Source organism: Equus asinus, chromosome 12, assembly GCF_041296235.1.
Source record: "Equus asinus isolate D_3611 breed Donkey chromosome 12, EquAss-T2T_v2, whole genome shotgun sequence".
NCBI classification, from domain to species: Eukaryota; Metazoa; Chordata; class Mammalia; order Perissodactyla; family Equidae; genus Equus; species Equus asinus.
The window spans coordinates 25069291-25092516 of NC_091801.1; the positions used below are offsets into that span (position 1 = coordinate 25069291).

Below are 23226 nucleotides of genomic sequence, written 5' to 3' on the forward strand. Positions count from 1 at the left end.
ATTTTTCCCTAATGGCACCTTTATCACGTATTCTGTTTCCTGTATGTAGTGGGACCTGCTTCTGGCTCTTTTTCTTTGGTTTAGTCCATTTAGGCTCAGATGTGTACTGTCTGTGATGACTGCGCCTGAATCCTCATTTCCCAGCCCTGACCTTTCTCATAACCCGGAACTCTGTAGTGGACTAATGCTGACAGGTGAAACAGAGGGGCAGGACATATTTGGGCCCTTGTTCTTGATTCACAAGCTCAGACATGAGAAAATGGCACTGGTGAGGGGAACAGGTCGAGAAAGCCCTCCTGGGTCGGCCTCAAGCAGAGATGTAAGCTCATCTGGGCCCTGGGTGCTGCTGTTGATCCGCGGGTAGGGCTCCTATTGGTTTACTACAGTGCTGGTCCCCTGGGGCCTCTTTGCAGCTGATCTGAGGAGGGCTCCCTCTTTGAGATCACAGCAAGCCTAGCGTTTGAATCACCTCCAGCGTTTGAATCATCTCCAGGAGTATACAAAGTCAGTCAGCAAACTGCTCGTCACCTCAGCTCGGTGGGCGTGGGTGGTACAGTCCAAGAAATGCCCCTGGAAAACTGTAAGCTCTTACCGTGAAGCCAGTTAGAGTTTTTTTCTTTCTCCTTTTTTTTTTCTTGCTGTCTATGAGCTTGTGGTGGCTCGTGGTACATGGGAGAGAGCATCTCTATAATTTATGAGAGAGCGTACATTTAGAGGAATGTATTTGGTTTGTGGTGAGGAAACTTCCTTTTTCAAAGTTATAACGGGCTAGTCTTTAATATAATTCTCAGAACTCTGTTGGGTTTTTTCTGTTTATTGTTGTTGTTCCTGGAAAAGTTACTAAACATATTTCTGAAACAATATATTTGTCTCTGTCAGAGTTTTACCCCAAACTTTCTTCCCTTTTAATTACTGAATCTTGACAATTTTCAATTACATGATGCGAATCATAGAAGCCATTTCCAGTGAACGCTGCCCTGGCGGGGTAGATTGGCAGGATAAGAGAAACCAGTTTCTGATCTCTGACATTTGGGAACCCTGGACACGGCTTTAAAATTGTCATGTTGTTAAAAATGCTTTCTGGTTGTCTTTCTGCCAGCGGAAAGAGAGAGTACACACAGAGAGGAGCAGTTTCTATATGCTAATGACCTCTATACTCATGCCTATTCATGAACTGTTTATAATAGAGTTAATTACAGTTTAAATCATTTATAGGTATTATAATGTAACTATTTGATTAATAATTAAAGTAAATTGCTATTGGGCATGTATACCTTTAAAATGCTGGAGAGTTCTGTTGGGTCATTTCGGTCATTCATTTTTATGCATTGAACCAGGAACATGGAACAAGTTAGTTCAAGTGGTTGGATTAACTGCTCCTTCACTATCCTCTAATATTTTTTCTAATATGGTTAAAATTGATCCTAGACTCCAGTTGCAAAGTTGGAAAACAAATTTAATAAAAATACGTGTGAATGTTTTGGAAAACACATATCCTTCTTTGGACTTGAGAACAGTTTTTTTACTTTACATTAAGTAGGCAAGAGTACTGCTTGGTCCTGAATTACTATCATTCTAAGAAAAGTGACCTTAAAAGAGCATTAGAGAATCATCTTTTTATTTTCCTTTTAAATGAAAATGGATTAGGTATTTGAATATCTCCAGACTAATGATCAGGTCCAGACCCTTCCACAGGGTCCATGTGTTCTCAATACCACTTACACATTGATCCAAATTCTCTGGATTCCATAAAGGGCAATAAGTCTTACTCTAAAGCTGTTTGAAATATATGACACTTAAAGAAAAATGGTATAAAAATGTCAGTACAGAACAGAACATGTTATAAAGACTACGTCTCTGGATAGAAGACAACTGAATTATTAGTCTTATAAAAGGAATGAAACAAGAGTCAAGATTATGTTTTATGTTTTTTCTAGTTGAGGCAGACCAATATATCTCCCAGACAAGCCTGCTGAGGTCCTAGAGGCAATGCAGGGGAGAACGATTGCTGTCGAGTGTAGGCAAACGCGAACCATGTGTTGTGTTGATCTGTTCCCTGGGGAGTTTAACTCATTATTGTTTGATGGGAGATAACATTTTTTCATTGGAACATATTAAAAGATAGAAAGCGGGAGGGGATTTCTGCATTTTTTTTGGTCAAAATAGTACTAGGGTGTTTTTATTTTGATGCTGAATGGCTTAGGCAACGAGAATATATGTGTGTGCATTAAGCAAAACATTTTTGAACCAAATCTTTAGTCTGGAACCAAATAGTCGTTTGTTTGATGGTATATATGATTTCTCTTCATCCAAGAAATGTCCAAGATATCCTCTGAAAGTGATAATCATTAGTTTTATTGTCATGAATTTCAAAGAATTATTTAGACTTATGTAAGTCTTGAACTAATTGTAACTATATTCTTTTTTATTCAAGCTCAGACTTTGGTCCTATATAAGTGATATAAAAGTAGGGCACACTTTAAAAGTTTTATTTCTAGAACTTCTATATGTCAGGCCTTTTTCTAAGAACTTGGCAAATATTAACTCATTTAAACCTCGTAGCACCTTTGTGAGGTGCATTACTAATATTCTGAGGAACGTTATGTTATGTCAACCCTATGAGGTGCATACTAATATTATTAGAAGAGACTGAGGAACAGAGATGTTAAGTAACTTGCCCAGCATCACCCAGCTGGTGAGTGGCAGAACTGGGGTTCGAATCTAGGTGGAAAATGTTGCCTTTAGTAAAAACATAACAGCATATATGAATATTCAATCTGAATAAGACTATTGCTGGTGAAGCACCTTACACCCTTCTGGTAATTGGGAAATTGGGGATTTTTGTTTTAAGAATAGTCAACTAAGGGGCTGGCCCAGTGGTGTAGTGGTTAAGTTTGTGTGCTCTGCTTCGGTGGCCCAGGGTTCGAGGGTTTGGATCTCAGGTGCGGACCTACACACTGCTCATCAAGCCATGCTGTGGCAGCATCGCACATACAAAAAATTGAGGAAGATTGGCAACAGATGTTCACTCAGGGCCAGTCTTCCTCACCAGAAAAGAAAAAAAGAAGAAGAATCAACTAAAATCCATGCTTGAATTAAATCTCTGACTTATTTGATGCTATACCATTTCAGGTGCAGGTTATCATAAAATTCAGTAGCAAAGGTAAATGCCTATTTATTCTTTAAAATAATAAGCAGGAATAATATGATTTATCTCTACATTAGACATGACATTTGGTTTTATTAAAACTAAATATTTATGAATTGTTTATTAAAATGATCTTATTCTATATTCTAGAATCTTACTGCATGCTTTGCAATACACTAAATATTCATCAAAGAATGAATTTAGTAGATTGCAAGCCAATATGTGAGAATACACTCTTGGCATGATTCTAAGTTTAATTGTAAGACAACATTTATACATGTAAAATGTTATAATGATACTTCTGTGTGTTTCCACTACATATTTAAAATATAGCATCCTCTCATCTATATAAAAATATGTAATGTGAAAGTGTTATGAGGGGGCTGGCCCCACGGCTGAGTGGTTAAGTTCACACGCTCAACTTTGGCAGCCCAGGGTTCACTGGTTTGGATCCTGGACGTGGACCTATGCACGGCTCATCAAACCATTCTGTGGCGGCATCCCACATAGAGGAACTGGAATGACCTACAATTAGGATAGACAACTATGTACTGGGGCTTTGGGGAGAAAAAAAAAGAGGAAGATTGGCAATAGTTGTTGACTCAGGGCCAATCTTCCTCACCAAAAGAGCATAAAAAAAAATTTTATGAGATGATTCATTATACGTTTGGATTTCACCCCAAATAGTTTTCTTTGTAGGCTTAATATTAGGTCAGATTAATATCCTTTAGTTATATTTTTTCTTCACATATAAATTTTAACAGGGTTATGATTCTAAAGGAAAGACAAAATAGCAAAACAAAAGTTTTGGCAAACACACCTGCTGGTAAGAAAATAGGTCTAGCATTGTTCAGATATGCTCATTGTAGTGACTCACTAAATAGAGCTGATCAACTTCTCTGTTTAACTTTGCAATGGAGACAAACCTGAAGGCAGTGTCACGTTGGGAGTTTAAATATCAGTTAAACTTCTTCCATCTTCTGTATAATTTTATGACTTCAATGAGAAATCTAAACATTCAGTTTCACCCAACAAGTATTTTTAAAGCATCAAGTGGAGGCCCAGATTGTTTACAGAAGTTTAAAAAATTCAAAATAAATTTTCTTTCTTTCTTTCTTTGCTCCGACTCAGGTTGAATAGACACTTACGATTTACAAGGAAAAGTGGTACAATTTTGAACTAGAATTCAGATTATGTTTATTTTCAAGTTATCTGTTCTATTTGTTTCCTGAAGATACTGCGACCTCCGCCATAGCTATTTGAGATATCTGACCTGATGCCAAAGTTTTATATGGATTGTTTTAGTTATTCATTGTCCTCCGTATTTTCTTAAACTCTTCTACTTCTTTCTCACACATCAACTAAAGGAAATGCCATCCTCATCAGACAGTGGGAAATCTGTTCCTTTGCAAAAGGAACCATATCTGTCCCCTTCTCTTCAGTGTATCACCCCCAGTAAGTGTATGAAGGGTTATTTTGTGGGTTATAAATGCTGTCTACATTTTGGTGTCAAACTTTAAGGCTATACCGTCAACACCCCTTCTTTCCTTCTTGAAGTCGTCTAAAACCATCCTGACTGCTGATAATTTAATGCCGTAAACCAATAAGAACATATATATTCTTCTTAATCTTTGTATGTCCAGTTTCTAGTATGGCGCCTCTCCTCTAATAGACTCCCATGAATATTTGATGGTGAATGATTGCTCTTTAAGGCAAAGAATGATTTAGTACCTTTATCAGGAATAATGTAAAGATTCCACATTGGTCAAATACTGCAGAATGCAACACACAGAATGCATCTGAGCTTTCCCAGTTTTGTTCTTACGGATGTTTCACAGCAAAAACAGAAACCGTTCAAGCTGTCAAAATGAAGGTATAAAAGAAAAAAATACTTATCGTGCACCAAACATTAGGTGATGCGAATGTGGAATCCAGAAGGTCAACTTGAGCTTCTTGCCAGATACAAGGCGGTTTAGGACATATTCAAGTTTTTATATTAAGACATGGAAGTAGGCTGAAGTGAGAGCATAGGCTTTTCCTCTTTATGTTAGTGCTTTAAAATTTACAGTAGAGTTAAATTAAACTAGCACTAACATGATGGTAGGGAAAAATCTCCTCTCAAGATTATGGAAATCTGATTTTACTTAATTTTTAATCTGATGGCTCTGTAAGAACTGGATCAAGGAAATAAAGTGTTCGGTATTGAGAGGATGGCATAAGAGATATTTTACTCTCTTGGTTAATAGTTTCTAACATTTGGGTAGTCATATTGTTCGTGTGACACTTTCACAAACACTGTGTTCATCGTGACGATGATCCTGGAAGGGGACCTAAAACCTAGCCTAGCCTTCCATGTCCAAGTCCGATTCTGTCATCAACTCTGAGACGTTGCTTCATTAGATCTGCTTTCCTCATGCACTCGCATTAATCTGACTGTATATAAACTTTACAATAGGACATAAGTTACAAGAAATTGTCGCAAAACATGAAATTCCAAGCTCTCCTATATTTAGCGCAAGGCTTAGTAGAGTGCAGTGATAGGAAATGCACAAGGGAACCGGTTCCGGCCAAGCAGCCTCCCTTGAAAAGAATCTGGGGATCGATCGATACCGGGCTTATGAAATTGTTCATGTCAAGCATCCCTGGATGTGTTTTATTGCTTTTATTGCTGTAACTATATAATACATATACTTCTTTGCTTTTAGTTTTCAAAGCCTGCTTAGTATAGAAACCCCTGGCACTCCAGTCTGCTCTCTTCTTTCACTACATTCCAAAAGAGAGGCGAACTTTCTAAATACTCATATTTCAAACAGATTCACTTTCTTTTGGGAAACTATAAAGCACCCTGTGAGCCACAGAAGTGGTTCAACTCAGGAGTCCATAAAGGTATCAGTAGCCAGCAGAAATGTTCTTCTCCCTGAGTGTTTGAAAACCATTGTTTGAAATCCTATTGAAATCTTTTTACAAGGGATTTAAAATAATTTATAGATTAGAAAAACAGAGAGCTGGCCAATTTTACCACACTGCTGTTTTCAGTCGGCTGAATAATTGCTTAGCTATTGGTCTGCGTTGGTTATCTTATTCAGTGAAGGGATTTTTTTTTTCTCCTAAATCTAGTTTCTAATAGTACTCGGTTCTATTGTAGATATGATCATTAACTCATTGGATTTAATCTATATTAAAAAGTTGAAAAAGATATTGAAATTTCAAGTCTTTGCAAGCCTTAGAGGCTGATAGAAATGTATATTTTCTCTAGTTTATTTAGAAGAACAAGAGATAAAATTGGGAGTCTTTGTTATCCATTGAAGAGGAGAGCTCATTGATCAGCTACTTAATTGCCTTTGATTCTCTGAGTGACCACATAATTGCCAAGTGAAGCCTGAGTAACATTTGTTAGAGTTGAGTGATTAATTAACTGTTCTCTGGTCCCTAAGTTGAAGGAGCCTCCTGACTTATGTTAAGGATTTAAATACAGTTAAGATGCTTAAATCATGTCTGTTCTCTCACACCACCGGCTGCGTTTTAAATTTTCATTACCTGATCAAGTAATAATTGATAGCTAAATTAATTTGCTTATAGCGTTGTTGAAAATGAATCAATGGACTAGGTTCCAAATTAGCTAAAAAGAGCTTATTTATAATTTTGTTTATGTTCTTGAGTGAATTAAAACATTTTTGAAAATAAGTTTTTAGTTCTTTGAAATAACTATATTCCATCTATTAATGTCTCTATTATGCTTATGCGTACTTGTATAAACATAAATAGTAGTATGTTCCATGATATAAATACAAATTATTTTTAATAGAGATGTTATTTAAAATGTTTAAATAATGTCTCTGGGGAGTAGTCAGCAATAGGTTCCATTTTTTTTTCTTCTTTTGGCTCAATTCATTCATGATAGTATTAAAAATGAGGACACTTCCAAGAAAAATACTTCTTTTTTACCTACCCTTTGGGGGAGGGTGTATTAACTTGAAATCAAAAGACCAGAGGGGGCTGGCCCGGTGGCGCAGCCGTTAAGTTCGCACGTTCTGCTTCTCAGCGTCCGGGGGTTCGCTGGTTCGGATCCCGGGTGCGGACATGGCACCGCTTGGCACGCCATGCTGTGGTAGACGTCCCACGTATAAAGTAGAGAAAGATGGGCACGATGTTAGCTCAGGGCCAGGCTTCCTCAGCAAAAAGAGGAGGACTGGCAGTAGTTAGCTCAGCGCTAAGCTTCCTCAAAAAAAAAAAAAAAAAAGACCAGAAATTGCGCTCTACTATTTATAAGTCTATGTTTTTGGACGAGTTCCTTAACTTCGCAGTGTTTTAGTGTTTCCATTAATAAAATGGGAAGATATCTCCAGTGTTCAAACGGTGAGCTTGTGTGGTGCTGTCTGCGGGGGCGGGGCCTCAGGAGGGAACTTGAAGATACAGACAGGAAGGGGTTGCTCATGGCAGTCCGACAGGTTGGTGAGTTCCCCTGCTTCCTGGTTATGGCTGCTGATAATGCCCAAGAACACTTTGCCAGTTACCTAGAACGGTAACCTGCCAGCGTATAAAGATACTTTCGTGGGGTTAAAAGACAAGACTTTATAATGCAGGCTGATTTTGAGAACTTTTTCTTACTCTGAGGTGCTGAGCAGCTGTGACACAGCCTTTGGGACAACGTTCATTTGACCTTGTGGACAGGAGGGAGTAGAATTCATTTCCTCTTAGGAAAATAGTGATTATTTTCCGTAAAGATTTACTTCAGATTTTATCCTGAAGTTGCATTACTATAATAACAATGGATATTAGCAATTATACACTATTGAATTCATTTCTATTCTGAGTATTATTCCAAATTAGGGCTGGAAAAACTCTGTATTAGATAGTACTCTCTTTTTATTCATAATGCAAAGATGGAAATTCTGAATAAAACTTTGTCATTCGATTACTACAGTGACTTTTGTGATAATTTAATTCGCATTGTTTAGCATTTTATTCCGTGATGTTTTGAAATTAGTTTAGATGGTGTTTTTTAGGCCCCTTCTTTCTTTAAAATTCTCTGAACTGTGTCAGGGGTTTTGTTTGCAACACAATTCTCAGTTTTATTTTAGGTTAATTGTGGAATTATTCAATGTAAACTGACCAGTTGTTGCTGTTGAAAGACCACATTTAATTAATTTTCTCGGTGAGTGTGTGGATGTCCTGTGGCTGGCAGTGAGCAGAAGTACATGAAAGCTGGAACCTCTTTTCTTCCTCTCTTGCTCTATGCACACATTTCTCCTCCAGCCTGGCCTTCACCATGGGGCAGAGAATTACTATCAGTGAATAGCCACAAAGTATGTACCGTGCCATGTGCAATTTTAAAAACACGATGCTGAGGTATGGACGATGATTCAGTTTCACTTAGACTCAGGCTCCCATATTATTTTCCTGCAGGAAGAAGTTGTTTGTTTATTCGGTGCCTCAATTGCTCCCTGTTTGTAAATTATGAACCTTTGGCAATCCTCAGTTTCATTAACACCTAGGTTATTATTTAGTTCTCTGAAATTGCAGCTCACCCAGTAAGACCCTCAGGACTGAAAGTGTTGATGCAGCTTGAGTGCTAATAGAGTTTGATTGTCTACAAATAAATAATGAATAGCAGAGTTTTTTTAAAAACCTCCATTAAATATTTAATTTATAAGAAGCTTCTGCAGTGCTGTTATGAATTCTTAGTTGACTATTTAAAATTTTTCATATTGTATGTATATTGAATGTAAAATGGCCTCACACGTGGGAGGCGCTCCATAAATATGGGATTTATGTTATTATAGTTTGTGTTCTTATTGTCAAATGAAAGATTGGATGAAATCATGCAACTCAGAGAGTAAAAGTCAAGCAAGTTTCCATAACTGCTATAGTTTTCTAAAAGTCAGTGTCCACAGACTGTATAGAGAGGCCCTTAAACGCATGTAATGGCGGTCACTCTTGGATGCAAACATCGGCATGCGTTGTGATTGCCAAGGAGGGGCAAGATGCGGCAATTTAGCCCAGGACACATTGAGTGACTTTGTTGGTACTACAGCTGGAGCCCTGTTTTACTTCTAACTTTCTGGTAAAAATCTCTCTGAAGTCAAGGGCAAAAGTAGCCCTTCAAATATTTTGGCCTCATTCCATGATAGCCGCAAGTATTCTGCCAGCACATATTTTGTTGAGTCCTGTAAAAGTCAGCTTCTACTAAATCATCATTTAATCCTTTCCTAAGTTAAAAGAGCCCAGAGGTTTTTTCCAGGTAGGAGAGGGGCAGAATGGAGCGCAGGATGCCAGAATTTTGCTTATCGGATTTGGGTGTCTTTTGAGCACTCGTGTCTTGCCTCACATGGGAAAACGGATGGGACTCATTTTAACTTGAGTGGCTGTTGGAGGGACCAAAAGCTCTCTAGAATTCATAGTGACCTTGCTATATTCTACAGACTTAACTACTGTGCATCTAGACTGTGTCATTATTCAAATAGCAGGCACGAGTAGGAAATAGAATCTTGGCTATTAAACATCAAACATGATTCCTTTGCGTCTGAGCAGCAGAATTATTTTAGCATCAGTTACAAGCCTTGCCTATGAATTATTTAAAAAATAAAATCTTGAGCTCTGAGGCATTTTTTTGAAAAATCTTTTATTATCACCGTCACATAAATATAGAAATGAACAGATGTGGACTATCAAAGGTGAAACTCTCTTCCATATTTTAAAAGAAACACAGTGCGTTTGCTTCTAAATATAGCTCATTTAAATAATAACTAAGAAAAACAGTGCTGTGTCTGCAGGTAACTAAGGAAGTAAATTTAAGAAAGGAGAATCGTGAAAGTAACAGAAAATATAAATAGTTGAGAAAAGAATAAAACTGTAGGAAAAAAAATGAGCCTGATTTTCTTGCACAACACAAGCTGGAAAATAATAAAATTCCATCATTCATTGTTTTAAAACAATTCTGTACAAAAATGAGTATGTCCCCTTTTGCCTTAGAGGAATGATATATATATAAGATTAAATGGACTGATGACCTAAGTTTTGTAAGTCATTCTACTACTAAAAGTTTAATTGAAAATGAATTTTTGAAGGCAGCAAAACGTGTTGCTAGCCAATTATTCATATATACTATTAATCTGTTAGTTTTCATTTTATGCTTTCTTATGTTTGATAAGGAGTCAGTATATAATATTTTTTTCCCTAAAGAAGGCATTTAAGTGAGTGACACTGCTCATTCTTAAAATAAGTACTTCAGCTTTTGTCCAGTCCGTATGCATGGATGAGGAAGAAACGTGTTGTGTTTTGAAAAGAGTCCCCATGTAGAATTTTAAAACTCTCTATTATAATACAGTGAAAAGAGAAATTTAGCTGTTTTTTTAATCATCTATTCTAGGTGAAAGAAGAATACATATCTGGAGAAAATAAGCTTATTTTAAATAAAAAAAAAAGTCTTATACAGAAAACTATCTGAAAGGCCCTGATTATGGAATGTTATAAATATCCTGTTGTCTCCTCTGGGGATTCAGATGCACCCGCGTCGCCTGTGGAAATCTAGACAGGGAGTTAGCGCAGCCAGTGAAGGACAGGTGGGAAACCATGTTTTTGAAGAGTGCGCTTGTAGTAGCAAGTTACCACAGTCAACTTTCACCCTCGCCAAATGTGTGATTGGCTTAAGCTACTTATATTTTCAAATCTGTTAATTATTCACAGTTTTGGCAGGGCTGTTGCTTCACACAGTGTTGGTGGCTGTCGTCCACCTTTTTTTTTTCCTTTTTTTTGATGAGTTTCATGAAAGGGAAATGGGACTCATTCTTTTTTTTTCCTTTTGAAGCTCTTAATGATGCCACCATGCTTTTCTGAGTTTGAAACAATTTCACAGTTTTATTATGGAATGAGTGATAACCTCCCAGCATAATTCTGTGGTTTTTCAATGTTACACCAAAACTGGCTCGATATAGCTATGTATGGAGGCTTTGATGGGTTCCAAAAGAGAAAAGAGAACAGAAAAAAGGAAGAGTAGATTTTGTGGTTGCAAGACTTATGATTTAGGGCACCTCTTGGGATTCACTGCCGCTCAAAGACAGGAAGTATCCATTCATAAGTCTTGGTCCCTTTCTACTGTATTTGGCATCATAATTTAAATGAATTCAGGGCTGAATGCCAGCATCAATCAGTTCCACATGTTTGATCAAATCTCCATTCTTGCCCACATAGTCCTTTCGAAAAGCGTACTTCAGTAGAGGCATGATAGAACTGCTAAAGGAGTACACATCCATCTAGCATTCCTGGCTAGTGGAGGGGAGTCACAAAGTTGACCCCATGCCCTGTAATGACTATAATCACAGGAATGTATAGATCCACATAAGTGATATCTCCATTAACACTACAGGATTAATCCAAAAGCATGGCCATTGTTTGAAGCACGTTGGGAATGCCTCTTCTGTAATTTTATATAGAAAAAGAATTTATAAACTATGATATGTATGTGTATCATAGATATATAGGAAAGCTAATTTATATGTGTAAATATATATCATATATCGTAGATATAGGAATTACTTTGAGTCATTTACTTAACATTATTTTGTATGGTCAGTCTATTACCAAGAGATCACCCATTTTATTTATTAAGTTTAACTCTGATGGTTTTTTTCTTATAACTCATTACAAAAATATTCAAACATATGGCAAAGTTGAAAGATTTTAAAACAAAGCCAGATTCTACACAATCTTTGGCTATACTTGCTCTAATACATAGCTGATTGACATTTTGGTAGTTTCTTGAAATTTAATTCAGCCTAAAAATGAGATTTTTCCACTAACACCTACACACAAGAGAAGGTAGATAATTCCAAAACAGGAGTTTTGAGATAAAGGTAGACCCAATAGAATATTATCAAGGTAACTTTAGTACTTTAAAAAGGACTAGTTAATATTTGTTGTTAGGTTCTAGTATATTTGCTTAAAAATTAGTCATAGTACTTTGGAGTCACACGTCATTTATGGCTTCAGCCATATAATGACTTTACTGTAAAACTGGATCAAGACATCTACAAGCATATGGAAATACATTAAAAGCCACGTAATAAAAACTACGTATATGGACTTGGCGATCAGTACAGATGAATTTATAAATACCCCGTAATGTGATCCTTTTGATTCCCCATACCTTCTATAATAATAAAAATGCAAATAGTTCTTATAGGGAAGTAAATTGTTCTTAGTTGTTTTTCCCTTGTTACATTATTGTTTATTATTTAAAGGGGGCGTATGATATAAACAGAGAATATTTACCTTAAAAATGCTAAAGTTTCCTCTGGCTTTAAAATTCTTTGATTCAATAAGCTTCAAAATGTCTTTCTTTCTTTTTTTTTTAAGATTGGCACCTGGGCTAACAACTGTTGCCAATCTTTTTTTTTTTTTTCCTGCTTTATTTCCCAACCCCCACCCCCACCCCCCAGTACATAGTTGTATATCTTAGTTGCAGGTCCTTCTAGTTGTGGGATGTGGGACGCCGCCTCAACGTGGCCTGATGAGTGGTGCCATGTTCCCGCCCAGGATCTGAACCCTGGGCTGCTGCAGCGGAGCACGCGAATTTAACCACTCGGCCACGGAGCCGGCCCCTCCAAAATGTCTTTATGACATTAGTATCAAGTATTCCTATTTGAAGGACTTTAATATAGATGTGAATAATAGGAAATGAAGTTTGGTTGACCAACTTCCAATCTTGGCAGGTAATACGTTGGGCTCCTTAACATGTAAAAAAAAAATCCATAAATATCAAATTCCTGTAATCTTGGATTTCTTGGGCTCCTAACCCTTTATTATCGGTGATCAGAATCCTTTAGTACTTGGACACAATTTGGATTTTATTGGAAAGCCCTTTGGCTGTAGTACAAGTGTTCCCATCCGAAGGAAGGACGCTGTGTAGAGTTGAAAACTAGGGAGAATTTTCATTTGAGGAGCACTTTGATCTGGCAATGTGTTAAGGAATTCTATGACCGCATTAATGCAAGAAGAACTTACGCAAATAGCTCTGAAGATTATAAACAGATCAAGAGAAAATTTTAAAACTGTAAAGGTAGAAGAGACCTCAGAGAGAGTATTCAGTTCAGTCCCCTCATTTTACCCTCAAGGTGATGGTGGATCACTCAGTAAGGTCAACAGTTAGTATTAACTTTATCAACTTGCCTAAATTCATTCATGTAATATGGGGCAGAACAAAGACATGAAGCCAAGATTCTTACCTTTCACATTTATTGTCTTCCTACAATATATCAAATATTCCTAAAATAGGGTTTTTAACTGTGTTTTACAGCTAAAGACACTGGGCCACAGAGATTAAGTAACTTCTTCAAGTTTGCACACTGAGTGAGTGAGGGGCCGAGCTGGGATTGGATTCAGGCTGATTGGTTCTAGAGTCCTGGCTTCTCATCACAAAGTAGAATTGCTGTGAGTGAGTGAGTGAGTGAGTGAGTAACGGAATTTGCTGTAGAGGCAGAAAGGAGCGCTGACTCACTGGAGTTTGGAAAGACATGTGAGGTGAGTATTAAATAATGAGTACACACTTTCAAGGGGAGAAAGGGTAAAGGGCCTCCTAGGCACGTGACGGGGACTCCTGGAAGTGCCTGGTGAGTTTGGGAGCATTAAGGTCTCTAAAGTGGGGGTGTGGGTGGGGGAGTGAAGAAAGTACTGGAGGCGCACAATTTGGTTCAGATGGTGAAGGCTGACTACGCCATATTATGAAATTTAAAATCAATCTAGTCGGGGCTGGCCCCATGGCCGAGTGGTTAAGTTCGCGCGCTCCGCTACAGGCGGTCCAGTGTTTCGTTGGTTCGAATCCTGGGCACGGACATGGCACTGCTCATCAAACCACGCTGAGGCAGCGTCCCATATGCCACAACTAGAAGGACCCACAACAAAGAATATACAACTACGTACTGGGGGGCTTTGGGGAGAAAAAGGAAAACATAAAATCTTTAAAATCAACCTAGCAATCAAGAAGAAAGGGAGGGCTATAATGTACTTTTAATACTTACTAAGTACCAAGTGCTTTAATGCTTTACACGCACACTCACACAGACCCTTTGATAAGGGGCTCCCTACCCATGACCGAAGTTCTCACTGCCAACGAGTGATTACAACATAGGATTGTGACCCGTCCCATCTGATGCTAAAGCTTGTTTTGACCTCAGCTGGTTGCAAGGGGACAATGAAAGTTTTGAAGCAAGGGCGTGGCCTGACCGCATTTCTTTGGTTTTCGACAATAACAGAAGAGCCAGGGAGGGTGGACCAGTGAGGGGAGAGGTCGGGGCCAGGGAGATGAGCAAGGTCTATCCAGACCCAGAGGCAGCAAAAACGTTTCCTAAGGTGGTGGCAGTGGGACTCCAAAGGCGGTTCTGGTTTGAGATTCTTTCCAAACTACCTTCAGACCTTACGGTCAAGGAATGCTTTGTCTGTGCTGTGCTAACATGGCCCTGCGACTTAACAGCAGCGGATAATTGGGTCTTTGGCATTCCAACAGTTGGCCAGGGCATGATGTTGATCCCTGTGTGAGCAGATTTTGGTCATGTTGACAGTTGTACACTCAAATGGTTTGTTTATTTAACTAATGATTAGTGCCTTTCTCACAAGAATATTAACACTCAAATTAGTAAATTAGTGTTTGTTGAACTTGACAGATGCCCATCCTTGGAAGGTGAGTTACTGCTGGACCTCCTATGAGAGGTCTCCAGCCTCGCTTGCTGCTGATGGCCTAAGATGGCAGAGGACCTTGGAATTTTCTGATAGAAGGAACTGATGCTTCTCAGAAGCCAATTGTGACTAAATTATTTTTCACATGTGAATTTCTAAGTTAAAGAACGTTAGAATTACTATAATTTTACGAGTTTTTTTTCATTTTCCCTTTAATGGGTTTAAAACCGTGTGAGTAAATCACAGCGAAGTGTTAATTATAAAGTGTCAATTCAATAAATAATGTGTTGTTTCTTCTTTGAGAGTACAGTTTCTTTAAATGTATTTAGATCAGCTCGCCTCTGTCCAAAACCAGAAGGTAAATACATAAAGACTTTATAAGTTCTTGCTGAATATTTTTCTGAAGAAGAAAATAAGCCCTTTTCAGAAATTTACAAAAATGCTTTAGATTCTTCAATTTTTAGCACAAAGGGAAAATTAGTGAGATGCCAGAATGAGGTAGTTAGGATAATGATAAGAGAGAAAAATGGACAATGGAGAGACGTTATCCTGTTAGAAGGATAATGAGAGGGAACAAAAAATAAAGGAAGGAGGGTAGCATTAATGAAAATGAGCAAGGACATAATGAGGATATAAACAAAAATCTTAAAATCCTTTCTCCTTCAGTTCTATGGTTCGTCTTTACTATATAGGGACGTTCAGAGCACTATTGAGGTAAGCAACCCAAAGCTACTGTGGTAAGGAAAAAGGAAAGAGAAAAAAGGATAACAGTGTTTTTTCAACTATATAAACAGCCTTCTAGAGTCATTAGAAGACACTCTGGAAGATGTTTGGTAATTGTTGCTTTCAGTCATAACAGGTATTTGAACAATACACTTTCTATTCCTATCAAATCCATTTGATTAAGGTTGGTTGAGTTTGACGTTCTTTGCTTAATCAAGCTTGCTCCTACTTTTTTAGACGTGTCCCACTAATGAATGATTGATGTGAATTGACATAATGTAGACTTCAGTTCTTGAGTGACTTCAGTGTATTTGGGGAATATGGTTTTAATTCTAAAGCAGGGAAGGCAAGTCAGAGGTCATTTAGCCCAACTGTCCTTTCATAAATGAGAGAGAGAAAATCCTAGAGAAGCTAAGTGCCTTTGCCTAAGGCCCGAAGCTGGTTAGGAGCAGCCTAAGAATGACTCACACCCCGGTCCAGTGAGAGGTCCTCGCACCACGCTGCTCCAGGACCTCAGGGCAATAGTGGAGAAATACCTGAGGATTCAGAAAAGACTCTTTCCCTTTTTGCTGCCATTTTACCAGTCAGCTTGATACTGGCTTCAAAATGGAGCAACCCTATGTGAAAATAAGTAAAAATTTTTAAAGAGAACAAATCAAAACTGGTCATGAAGGGAGGGGGGTGTGGGGTGAGAGAATTAGCATCAGCGTAGGAGCCGGGAGTCCTGTCTCGAGGGTCTCTGCAAAATAGTGATTTTGGGCAGACAGCAAATATTCTCACTTTGTGGGGAGCAGGATCTTCAGGTTATGAGGCAGAGGCTGAATCTGATGAAATCAAAAGTTTCTTCCAGCTTAAAACTCTAATGTAATATTATGAGTGCCCCTGATAATCTTAACTTTTAAGGACACTTGTGGTTTATGCCTTATCAAAATGAGGAAAAATAAGTAGTGTAATCTCTCTGAAATAGCTACTATTGTTGTTGAAAAATGATGCTATTGGCCGAATATCTCAGATGGAATGTGAGAAAAATGTTGATAACTCAGCCCTACAAAAAGGAGGAGATAGCACAAGCAAAGAACAAACTTTTGATTGTAAAGAGCAAAACAAAAAAAATCTGACCTTGTCACTATTTAATTGTAATCTACCTTTCTGGTCTTGCATAGACAATTACCTGAGTCACAGGAAAATTTAGAACACTCCCACTTCAAATTTATATTCAGACAGCCATAGATTGTGAAAGGAACTTAAATACCGTAGTTCTCTTTCTTTTTTTTGAGGAAGATTAGCCCTGAGTTAACATCTGCTGCCAATCCTCCTCTTTTTTGCTGAGGAAGACTGGCCTTGAACTAACATCCGTGCCCATCTTCCTCTACTTTATACGTGGGATGCCTGCCACGGCATGGCTTGCCAAGTGGTGCCTTATCCGCACCCGGGATCCGAACTGGTGAACCCTGGCCACCGAAGCAGAACGTGCAAACTTAACTGCTGCGCCACTGGACCAGCACCCCGTAGTTCTCTTTCTTTACAGCAAAAAGTGTTAACCATTGTGCCAGAATAAATCTTAATATTTTAAAGGCTTTTGTTAAATTGCCTGAGTTTATCATTCTAACTATGGTATATTCTTAAAGCAGATAACACATAAGAAATGCCAGGCAAATCAGGGGCTGGCCCGGTGGCACAGCAGTTAAGTTCGTGTGCTCCGCTCCCGCAGCCCGAGGTTCACCGGTGGATCCCGGGTGCGGACCTACCACTGCTTATCAAGCCATGCTGTGGCGAGCGGCCCATATGTAAAATAGAGGAAGGTGTTATCTCGGGGCTAATCTTCCTAAAAAAAAAAATTAATAAAACGAACAGGCAATTCATGTTGAGTACCTAATTCAGGATTTCATTGGTGTCACTGTAAGCAATTTCTTCCACAGAGAAGTCTTGCATCTCAAAAGTCATACATCACTAGGTGCTCCCTAAAACTCTCCCAGAGCCTTTATATTTTATGATTGTCCTATGGAATGTTTCTATTTTATTATCCTTTTTCAATATTAAGTCAGAATAGATGAACACACAAATTTGATGTCTTCAGAATCTTAAGAAAGGAAAAGTGGCATGTTAAGACAGTACTCAAAGGGGCCGGCCGGTGGCATAGGTGTAGTGGTTAAGTTGGTACGCTCCGCTTCGGTGGCCTGGGGTTTGCGGGTTCAGATCTTTGGTGCAAATCTATGCACTGCTCATCAAGCCATGCTGTGGCAGCATCCCACTTACAAAAAATAGAGGAAGATTGGCACAGATGTTAGCTCAGCAGCATCTTCCTCAAGCAGAAAAGAGGAAGATTGGCAGGAGATCAGATGTTAGCTCAGGGCCAGTCTTCTTTACCAAAAAAAAAAGACAAAGGAAATGAGAAATCTGTAATCTGCCTCTTTAACTTTCAAAATAGTCTCCAATTTTGGAGGGCCCAGGGGCTCTGGAGTTGTGTTGGAGGTTGGTTTTAGCTACATAAAAACTTAAAAATTAAAAATTAAAAAAAAGGTAGTATAGGGCCTGCCTGGTAGTGCAGCAGTTAAAATTGCATGTTCTACTTCAGCAGCCTGGGGTTCGCTGGTTCGGATCCCAAGTGCGGACATACGCACTGCCTGTCCAGCCATGCTGTAGCAGGCGTCCCACATATGAAGTAGAGGAAGATGGGCACGGATGTTAGCTCAGGACCAGTCTTCCTCAGCAAAAAGAGAAGGGTTGGTGGCAGATGTTAGCTCAGGACTAATCTTTCTCAAAAAAAAAAAAAGTACGCAAAGAAGAAAAAAATTTAACAGAAACTTCTTAACAAAGAGCGTGAAGAAATTTTTAGAGCCAAAGAAGGGGAAAACAACTTTATTTTTATTGTTGTAAGCACAGAATTATGTGTGTAGTAACACAAGCTATAACAATTTGTAGGAAGAAAGTGAGAATAAGTAGATCGACAATCTGAGTCTACACTGAACTTGACCAAGACCTTAAAACGAACAAAGCTGGGAAGGGAACAGTTTGTTTTGGAAATGAAATTAAAAACAGATAGTGTAAGAAATAGTATACATTCATGAAAAATAGACAAAGGAACGTGTGAACATTCAATAACATGTGAACAAACATGTACTGATGTAATCGAACAGCGAAGGCCAAGATGTGGCAGGAAAAGTGAACTGAGTGTGAAAGCGTTGGAGCTCCTGGTAGAAGGGTCTGCACTGTTGAGTGCAGAGGTTGTCTGTGCTCACAGAACAATACTGCAGGATAGTTCTGAAGGCAAGAAAGGACTGGATGAGATCTCAGCCTGCACGGCCTAGCCATGGACACCTGTTGACATCTGCCAGACGTTATTTTAGAAGGATCATTGTTTGTTTGTTTTTTGAGGACGATTAGCCCTGAGCTAACATCTGCTGCCAATCCTCCTCTTTTTGCTGAGGAAGACTGGCCCTGAACTAACATCTGTGCCCATCTGCCTCTACTTTATGTGTGGGACGCTGCCACAGCATGGCTTGCTGAGCAGTGCCACGTCTGCACCTGGGCTCTGAACCAGTGAACCCCGGGCCACCAAAGTGGAACATGTGCACTTAACTGCTGCGCCACTGGGCCGGCCCCAGCATCAGTTTTTTTGAGGCATCTTCATAAAGAGGAGAAACACATGAAGGCTCAGAAAGTACACGCAAAGGGCCTCTGTGTTTTAAAGGATAGAAAGATGCTTCATGCAAAATAAAGCAATCAGCTTCACTTGGACCTTATCAGGACAAATAACGTTACACATCTTCTGTCACACACACCACACACACACACACACACGTGCACACACACGAGATTTATGAAGAATAAATTATACCAGTTTTAATACCAGTAATGAATACAGCAATTTCATCCTATAAATATTGATAGCCAGCATCGAAAAGAAGGGGGAATTACCTAATACATCTGAATGTAAGTTGGTTTTATTGATCGATTGATGATATTTTCATTAATAATTTACTACACATAGAGGATCTGCTGGGTAGAGGGTTTGGACATAAGGTTCTTTTAGGATTTCCAAAAGTTGTGTTCTTGTACACTATGGGCCTGAAAAGTAAAAATTCAAATGACAGTTTTCCGTAAGATGCCGGGTGAGGGGAGTTCTGGTAAAGCCTCCCAGGGCTGGGCAGGCCGAGGGCCTGGGCCTGGGGAGAGGCCTCCCTCTGGGCGTCTCTCTCTGCTCGTTGGAATGCAGCCTCAGTCCACCTCTGTCAAACGATGTTGTTTCCAGGAGGGAACAGCTCTTTCTGGACTTGGTCTCTCTCGAGACTGCTTTCCTTTTCCTACCCCACATCCCTCTCATTGAATTGCCTTACTCAGACTTCAGAATGCAACTCAAAGAGCACCTCCTCCTGGAAGCTTTGCTAATACCCTTCTGCCACCACCTACGTCTGACTTGCGTTTCTTTTCCTGAGTTTCCAGAACACCCTGAACAGGACTGCGGTGCGCACAATGTCGTGTGATGGTTGTGTCAAAGACTAGAGTGAGTGCCTGGGCCGGAAGGCCAGTTTGCCCTCCTGCTGGCTGTGTGACCAAGGGCAGGTGTGTGACTGAGTTTCCACCTCTCTGAGCCATTTCTTCCTCTGTAAAATGAGGGTCATAGTAAGGGCCTCATGGGGTTGTTCTAATGCTGAAGTGAGTTCACACGTGTAAAGCAATTAGCCCAGCATTGCTGGCGACACACAGTAAACCCTGTAAGTGTGAGCGGTCATCAGCATGCTTATTTGCGTCATCTTTATTTTGTCATCATTGTTGTTATTATGATTACTTGTCACTCACACGGTGCCATATCACTGATCTCAGAAAAGAGATCTCTTGTCATGCCATTTTAGGCTTTGTGACCTCAGGATCAAGCACCCTGGGCACACAATATTTCTCATTAGATGTTTTATCAAGTAAGTGAGTAAATGATAGAAAAGAGAGTGGCTATTTGTCGGGTCTAAGAGATCATATGTCAGCCATGAATGCATGACTTCTGTTTGCTTGCTTAAGCAAGTAAAATATAGGAATGGAAGTTAGACTTCATCTGGGAATTGCTGTTTTACTGTCGTCACCATAACTGTTCTTAAATTATTGGTTCTAATTCTCAACTATGCACGCATTTATGTTGCTTAGCAATAGAAATCTACTGTTTTATTAAATTGAGTATATGGGCTCGTATTTTTATGGAGAGTACTAACCTGTTAGTTTCTATGGAGGATGGAGCAAGGAGAAATGGGCTTAGAGAGCAACAAGTAGGGAGTGTTTAATGACTGCGCAGGAATGTGAGCTGGAGGATCCGCAAAAAGATGACCACAGCGGTCGCCTGTCCAGGAGGCCTGGGGTGGGAGGAATGTGTTTTTTACTGTATGTCTTTTAGTACTATTTGACAGGTTGAACGTACTCATCTATTTTTTTTTCAATTCAAATCTAGTTAAATAAATATTTAATTATTCAGTCCTAGAGCAGGCTAATAAGGAGTACGGCAGCGTCTATGAAACTGGTATTTATGACAAGCTTGAGTGATTGGAGGGCACGGTGAGTCGTGAGGGCGTGCCCCAGTTTTCCTTCTGTCTGCTGGAATTCCTCCCCCTGGGCCCGTCTCCTTCTTCTCTTCGCTCTTCCCTTCCACTTACTAATTGTGAGGCTTTGAGCTGGTTCGTAACTTCTGTATGTCTAAAAGTGTTCATCTGTAAAATGGGGGTAATAATCGTTCCTACCTGGTAGAATGGTGCAGATAAAATGAGCTCATCTTTGAACGGGGTCTGGCACATACCGAGCACTATATATGGATTTGTTGTTCTAACTATTGCTGCCTTTTCTTTAACTTGCTGTTTTCTTCTCCTGCTCTAAAACTCCAAATGCAAAATGGGACGATGGTGAACTGGTGGAGTGGAGGCGGGGCTCTGGTTAGAAAGTCATCTTTCGATTTGCTTAGGTTGAGGGGACAGGGGACTCTTCATTTGCCCTTCACCTTCCACATTCAATAGTGGGCCTGTCGTCTTAGATGACAGTGTCACGCTGACCAACAGAACCAAGCCATTGTGTTCGTTTTTAATGGAATGGGAGACTGTATAAAGTGTCCGTTTCATTTTTAATGTACATTTTAAGCAGTACGTCTTGCTTGTCGTGGGGGTTCAGGGGTGGGGCCAGCGAAGGGCACCCGCATAATGCTGTCACACGTGTAGAGCAGAGCGGACGTATAACCTCATCGCCTCGCTCCCACGTCAGAGTTTGCGTCCTGGCAGCAGTTTGTGTACTAATTATAGTAGAGATTACTTTAAAATAGGACTGGCATAGATTTCAATCTTATCTGGTAACAGTTAACTTATTAATGATCATTGTGGCCTGCTGGCAGCCAATCTGCCTTTAAACTGTGAGACAGATACTATCTCTCAAGCTGCGAGGGAGAAGTAATTGGATGGGAGACCATGAGGAACTCCTGAGCATCTAGGGGGTGGGAGTGGGGAGCGTTTTCAAGACTTCAGCCTCTGTCCGTACGACTGGAACCGCAGTTCTCACAGAAGGCTCTCAGGTCCCTTTGTGGATGGTACATGTGCAGATCAAAATCTTGGCTACTTTGAGATTTTTATTTGGGTACATTTTCATTCAGGTTGTGTCCCTGAGGATTCCGAGGACCTTCAGTCTGAAAGGGCAGAGCAGCTAAGAAATTCCTATAGAAATCTCTATTGGGTAGCCTCATCTGCAGAGGTCATGGAAGCAACTTCGCCCTGTTCTCCTTGCACCCAGGGAATGTATATTCTATACATTCTATACAGTAGATACATCAAGAGGCTGGATAACCTGCTTTGAATACAATCTCTACATATATCCCAGTGCTGGCCCTGCCCTCAATGGTTTTCTTTCACTGACATGGTGGAGAAATTGGGCATATACTTATGACTGCCCCAATTGTGTATTACCGTTTTTATCTACAATAGATTCTCCTTCTAACTCATAGTTCAGAAAACGTTTACATTCACGTCTGGGAAAATTCCACCTGGTCCCTCCCTTCTTGCAGTAGTGGTGACTGAGCATAGATGCTTCATTTTCTTAATTGTGGTAAAATATGCATAACATAAAATTTACCGTATGAACCATTTTTAAGTGTACAGTTCAGTGGCGTTGAGTATATTCACATTGTTTTGCAACCATCACTACCATCCATCTCCAGAACATTTCCATCATCCCAAAGTAAAATTCTGTACCCATTAAATAAAAACTCCCCACTCTCCCCCTACCAGCCCCTTGTAACCACCATGGATAGTTCATTTTTAGCAAGTGTTTTTCACTGAGTTTTACTGAGTGCCTACTATGTGATAGGAATGCCACCCTGGTGATAGAAGGATAAGTCAGATGTGGTCTCTGCCCTCACGGATCTCATCGGAGAGGAGTCCAACAATTGGGGGCCATGTTTCAAATCCTCTACACACTTGCGGTGGGACACACCAAGCAAACTTAGAGAAAAAGGGCCTGGCCAAGTCTTGGTGATCAGCAGAGGCTTCTCAGAAGAGACATGCAACCTGAATCTTCACTTCTCTTAGCCTTGGTTTCTTTTCCTCCCCAAAGCGCCAATATGTCGTCGTATTTGCTAATTCTAAGTCGTTCTAGTTCTTCTATGTGAGCCGCCACCACAACATGGCAACTGATAGACAAGTGGTGTGGTTCCGTGACCCAGAAGTGAC

General features: G+C 39.6%; 1 protein-coding gene across 4 annotated transcripts in view; it reads left to right on the top strand.

Moving 5' to 3' along the window:
* TOX (thymocyte selection associated high mobility group box) overlaps nucleotides 1-23226 on the top strand; it is a 291493-nt gene that overhangs the window by 58774 nt on the left and 209493 nt on the right. The window contains exon 1 of one of the 4 annotated variants that reach the window (XM_070481217.1): nucleotides 445-580. The exons of the other annotated variants lie outside the window; for them this stretch is intronic. The gene's annotated coding sequence lies outside the window, so the exon portion shown is untranslated. Of the gene's footprint in view, nucleotides 1-444; nucleotides 581-23226 lie in introns of those variants that run through there. 4 annotated transcript variants of the gene reach the window in all.